Raw genomic sequence first — 6,365 nt, forward strand, 5'->3', positions numbered from 1 at the left:
AGTACCTGTAAGTATGCATAAAACAATCCCAGTGTCATTTTGCTGCTGGATTAAGGCCTACGTTCCTCAGAAGCCAAAGAAAACCTTTCCTTCAAATTAAGGAGGAACAGATCTGGGCAGGAAGTGGTATCGGATTCCTTCTGCAATCAGCGGTCTTTGTGCCAGGTTTAATTTCTATGTGGTACTTCTTTTGTATAAAGTACATCACCTGTACTGAATGTATTACTTGGTAACAACTTGTGCGACCAAATAGCTTTCAGAACTCATGGTGTTCAGCTTATGCAGACAACGTCCAGGACCAGGACAGGTTTAGTGTAACAAGTTGTTTCCCAAATCCATCTCAACCCCAGATGTTAGCAGGCAATACAATATTAATTTGATGGCTGCCAGGGATTTTCAAGGCACATAACAAATTCACCTTCTGCTATATAAACTGAATGTTTGAAGAGAAAGAAGCTTTTTGTCAGCACTCTCAGTTGTTTAAAACAGCTGCCAGATGTGCTGTCATGCTCATAACCAGTCCTTTACTTGCAAGTTTTATGTGTTTCATTGGGATGTTTGTTGCCATTATATCAATATCTTGGGTGTAATTCTGCCACTTTTGGCACTGATTGGTATCATTTATGAAGAAAGGCATTATGCAAAGAAGGAATGGCAAAACCTGAAGGTGCTGTGAGAGAAATGGTGCTTTAAAGGAAGATGTTGATGAAGTAGCATCAGGAAAGGGTGATGGCACAGCCCTGGGTTTCTTTTTAACAGGAAATCCCACTTACTTAACTGGAAGTGTGAGAAGACCTGTAGTTTAAATACCTTATCACTTGGTGTTTCTCTGTGTGGTTTACGAAAGAACCAAGAGGAAACCCTGTTCCTGTGTCATGTAGCTCATGAAGCAGCGCAAAACCTAGACAAAGAAAATCATGTAATGCTCGCTCAAAGGGAAAGGGTTTTGCAGACCAAAAGGAGAAAAAAATCCAGAACATAATTCCACAGGAAACCCAAGTGCTGCTCTGGGACTTCTGTGCTGCTTCTTTGCTCTCCCTCCACCTCTGGCAGCACTTTGAAAGCTGCCATTGCTTCTTTCCTGTTGCCAGGTTGTCATGAGTTCAAAAGGAGGAGTGTGAAGCTAAAGTGAGCTAAGAGAGGGCCCGTATCCTTCTGCATAGCTAGGAGGTTGGACTGTGCAGAGAGGAAAAGTGCCCAGTGATGTGGTTGTGTTTCAGAGCAATGGTATTTCCCCATTGACACTGTGGCGGCTGGATTTTTGGCGGGATTTGGCAGCTTTGGGTGTTTTCATTGTTTATCAACAAGCCCCATCTGAAGTTGTTTGTTTTTGTTTCCTTTTTACCCTCATTTCCCCCATCTAAAACAGTAGATTCTTAGTTTACTTAGGCTGCGTGCAGGTTATTTTGTACCCTCTGTACTCTGAGCTCACCAGCCTGTGCTCAGCTGGTGCATCTCGACCCCTTTGGCTGGAGGATAAAAATGAAATACTTTCCTGTCTCGGAATGGCTGCAAAACTGGGCAGGGATCCCCTGCTAAAGGAAACCTGTTTGGGGTGTGGGTTTTTCATGCCAGATCCCGGTTTGCCATTATTGAAACTCCACAACGAGGCATTTACTAGCTTTGTCCCTATATTTACAATACCTTTTGACTGAGATGTCTAAGAGCTTTAAACATATGCTTTGAGCAGCGGACAGTTGGGGCTGACATTTGTTACAAATCTTTTTCAGAGGGCCTTGTGGAATCGTCCTAATCCGGGAAGAGCCACTGCCTCCCTGTGTGATCTGACAGAGTGACATATCACTTGACCTCGGTCACGGCAGCTGTACGACGAGGTGGAAAAGGCGGCTGATGGACAACCAGGGGATGCTTTGCAGCGCAGCTTCCTCGGGGTAAACCACGAGCAAACTCACGGCTCGGCTTCTTACTTATCCGTGAGTTTTAGAGCAAATTCAGGTCTTGCAAAGTTTCTCTTGGATTTTTTTAGTTATCATTATACAGTGGAAGCCGGCTGTTGCAGGCGGGACGAGGGGCCGCGCTCCCCGCCGTAGCGCTGCCGGGACTGCAGGGGGCGCGGCGGCTCCGCTGCAGCCGCACGGTGCCCTATGGGCTGCAGTATTTAGAACCTCGCCCTTAGGCGCTGCATTAGATGCTCAGTGATTGTTAGCCAGGAATTCAGGATTCATCCTTCCTTCTACACGAGGTATTTAAGGTCGTATGATGTTTTAATATTTGAAGAGCAACTCGTGGTCCTGAAATGTAATATTTTTTAGGACTAAATGTGAGCAAGGCTTCAAGGAATAAATGTGCTGCTGGTTGAAGATGCTGTAGTAGTTCTGACCCTCCAGATTTTGAAGCTGGGGATTAAGTTGGTGTTTCACTAAGTAGCACTTGCACATTTTGAGTGGTAAGGAAAATACAAAGTACATCTGAAAACACATAATAACACAGAATCATTACAGTTGGAAGAAACATCTGCTAAAGCAGGTTCCCTACAGTAGGCTGCAACTGTTGTCATGGAGCAGACCCAAAAGGGCAGATCTGCACTGTGCTTAGTGCTGATGTTTGCCTTGCTGAGTGATCAGCCAAGCCAAACTTCCTCTTCTTAAGGGTCTTTGGGTCAGTTATTGACATTTTTATTGGTGCAAACTGTCTGGCTTTGACAGGAATTTATTAATAACACCTTCATTCACAATGTCTTGCTTTTGCATGTCTCTTTTTACAGTCTTCTACATTTTGTCCCTTTGCTCTTCATGCTGATGACTATTAGAACAAGAGTCACCATCCATTTAAATGCACTTTATCTGTTGCTTTTTCTTCCTACAAAGGCATCTTTCTGCTTTGTTGAAGTCTCTAGATCTGTTAGGGAAGGTCTTATATCAAAAGGCAAAACTTTTATTTGATACTTAAGAGAACATGATTTTCTTTGTTGACTCATTTTATCACTGTATACCTTTTAATCATTGAGGAGCTGTAAAAATCTGGGCACCCAGCTGAACGTAAAAACATCACACCAGTTTCGCACTGGCTTTACTCCTATCCTCATGCAGAATGCCTTTATATGGAAAAGGCCAACATCCCAGGGGTCTGTAATATGCAGGCAGTAGATGTTGCAGCTTGAATTCATGAGAGGACTTTGCTGGACCCTGAAGCACCTCCCTCCAGCTCAAAGAAGAGCCCAGCCTTGCCTCTTTCTTCAAGGTTGGTATGATATCCAGGTGTGGTCCTTTACCTTCTGTGTTTTAAAAATGCCAGGACTGCTGAGAAGCTCTAGGCAGAGTGGATCTGTACATCCAAATCTTAAACTAATGATAGAATTAAAGAAAACAACGTTAAGCCATGATACATCTTAAAAAAACCCCAAAGCAATAGGTGTTTGAGTGTCTGACCTGCATGCATGAAAGTAGAGGCAGAAACAATGCATGAACTCATGCTTTGTCCCTTGGCAAGGATGAGACTGTAACACAGCCTTTTGAACTCTGAGCTTAGTGTTCTATGGATTGGTCCATATGGTTTCTATATTTAAAATAGGTGGGATTTTTGATTGTTTGTTTAACAACAGAGCGCTGAAACAAACCCAGAATGTTAGAGATCAGCATGAGATCTCTCCTTTCCACTCAGTCCTGTTGTCCTCGTGAATAACTTTTTCACAGGAGGAGCTCTGAGAGACCTTTGGTAATTCTATATCCTGTATTTTGCAACTATATGCAACAGGACTTGGCAAGAAGGGTATTTGCTCACAAGATTCCCTTCAAGGCTAAGTGTTGAATTCTTGGCATTCCCAGAAGACTTATGTTGGATTGTATGAATTTAGCCCTTTGCCTATGTAACTATGGAAAGCTCTGGATATGCCAGGGTCTCCCTACTCTAGTTTGTCCATATTCCATTGCTTAGATCTGCCTATCTAGTGTCTTTACAATCTGCTATATTGCAGCTTCATGAGTCAGTCTGGGCCATCAGGTGCCAGAAATAGTTAATGGGTGGCTGCTGTGCAGTTAGGGGGCAATTGCATATGTGTAGAGCAAAGGGGTGTGTCTCCTGAGCATCCCTTGGTCAAGAGTGGTGATGAGTGCTTAAACTAAGACAGTTTAAGCCAGAGATGATGCAGGTGAATCGGATGGTCTTTGAAACTTGAAATACAGTATGATATGCGATACTTCATGTAAGTGCTTCTCTTGTGAGCTGGGACTCTCTCTGAGCTGAAACTGGACAAAAAACTGAGATTTTATGCCCACGTGACCAAGGGAAAGGAGAGAGAAAAATATGGAGAGGGATTAGAATGCTTAGTTTATTTAAATTGGTGAAATTATGTGAGAGGTTATGGTGGTCGTCTGTAAATGCAAAAGCTTTTAAAAGCTGGGGACTGTACGATTTTATCTTAGCATATTGGCAGACTAGATTTTTATAGAGCAGAAGGGATCATCTGATCTATATCAAATTGGATGAAACAGTTTCATCTGACCCAACCTGAGCAGGTATGTTTGTATTCTCTTTTCAGCAAGGCACCCTAGCAGCCTGCGTAGTAAGACCGTAGCTTGGTAAGCTCCTGACTGCAGCGTGTCCCAGCAGGCTGCAGAAGGTAAGTGACAGCTTGTGTGTGATGTGCTGGCGTTTGTATCAAGCAAATTCATCCTTGCTCATTAGCATTTGAGGGAGAAAGGAAAGCTATTTGTAGGCAGACTTTCTGCATAACCTGTGTTTTTTGTCTTGGTCTGAGAAATTCTCTCCCTGACCTTTTAATTGGTGGCAGTGTTTTAGATTTAGTATTATTAAAGATGTTTCCTCTTTAGAATACCTTTTATTTTTCTTGTTAGTACCCCTTACTCCCAAGTGGCATAAAGAGCACCATATTTGGAGATGGGGACCCAAGGATGGCCAAGAGAAGAGAAACGTGAGCAAAGCTGAAGTTTGTAAGATAGCACTGCACATAAACCTGCCTGTCTTGTTTGAAGATGCATAGATTTCTGTTCATCTTGTGGGGTAGTTCTGTTATCCTCAGTGTAGCTCCTGATGATTGTCCTGAGGAAAGATATTTGTCATGATCTGTCCTACTGAAATACCTGCAATCTGTTTCTGGATCTGGGGAGAAATCTTCCTTACCGGTTGCAGCCAGCCTTCAAGTATGTCTCTGCAGAAGGACGTAAAACCCAGCAGGACTCCCTTATCACATGGCATTAACTGATGTGGTGCTGTCATTTTCGATACATTTGACTTCTTGCCTCCAACCCCCATGCTGAGATCTCATGTTCCTTTTTTCCCCAGGGTCATGTCTTACACAGAGTCCCCACTGTGGCTTTGCTCTGCTGGGTCAAGGGAAGCATGAGATGACAATTTTTGCCCTTTCATATTAATGGTTGAAATTATAGAAGGGCCAAGAAGAGGTCAGTATGGATTTCATCTTTAAGACTGACTTTACCATTTCAGGGGAACATGGAAAGACGGATCCACTCCAAGGCTTTAGACTTTGCACACCTTACAGAGAGAGACAACAGGATGACATCTCAAGGCTCTCCATCTGTCCCAGATTGTGACTGTTTTCTTCTGAAGAGCAAATGTGAGATTCAAAGAGCACCTGGCAAAAGCTTCTTCTAGTTCTACAGCAGAAGCATGGGAAACGTTTCATGTACGGAGAAGATGGAGCATCCATGCAGACAGTTGTTTTCAGCAACTATTTGTAAGTTTGGGGAAAAGTTATCAAGTACTGTTTCTCTTTCTTTCTGTTAAGAAAAGACAGAAAAAGCCTGCATTTTCTGCCATTTCCCAAGAGGCTTTTTATCTGTTTAAACCAACTAGGGATTTTTCACATATTGACATAAGCATTCATTTGCTAATTTGCTGGACATTAAACTGCACAGCATTCTTGAATGAGGCTGGAATACTTGGGTACTTAGTGCTGCTCAGACCCCGCATCATTCCCAGTACACATATGGTTTTCCTCCTCTATCTCCTAGATAAAAGTCACTGTTTGATCGCCTTAAGGGAAAGAATGAGTTAAATGGACCAATATTTTAGCCTTGGCTCTAAAACTGGGCCTTTTCAGAAACTCCTCAGCACCTGCAGCAGCTAGGTCATTTGCACATACATAAATAAATAAATTAACAATGAATAAATAATTTAATCCCGCCACACAATGCCACCTTGCAGATCTGATCCTTTGCTCCCAGTGAATTTGTCCATTCCTAATTCTTTTTGATAAAGTCCTCAGATACTTGCTGACTGTCAGTCTAATTTTCTTATTGTTTTCGCTTGATTAGTTCTGTATGACCTAAGGTCGCCCTTAAAATCCACATCTCTCGTGAAGACTCCGAAAGGCCTTCTTTTTTTTCAAAGGGATGGAAAGTGCCTGCCATTTCTCTGGACAAAAG

At 42.8% G+C, this 6,365-nt stretch overlaps 1 long non-coding RNA gene across 2 annotated transcripts; it reads left to right on the plus strand.

Moving 5' to 3' along the window:
- The first annotated feature begins 1,818 nt into the window (after positions 1-1,818).
- LOC146761048 (uncharacterized) lies at positions 1,819-5,546 on the plus strand. Of its 2 annotated transcripts, none has more exons than XR_014945822.1 (3): positions 1,819-1,934; positions 4,499-4,579; positions 5,425-5,546. It is a non-coding gene; the product is annotated as an uncharacterized LOC146761048 (long non-coding RNA). The 2 variants fall into 2 exon arrangements; XR_014945821.1 differs by lacking the exon at positions 1,819-1,934 and adding an exon at positions 3,064-3,201.
- Positions 5,547-6,365: the final 819 nt, after the last annotated feature.

The sequence above is a fragment of the Coturnix japonica genome, chromosome 4, assembly GCF_054131305.1.
Source record: "Coturnix japonica strain WE chromosome 4, WE-NBRP24, whole genome shotgun sequence".
Classification (NCBI taxonomy): Eukaryota; Metazoa; Chordata; class Aves; order Galliformes; family Phasianidae; genus Coturnix; species Coturnix japonica.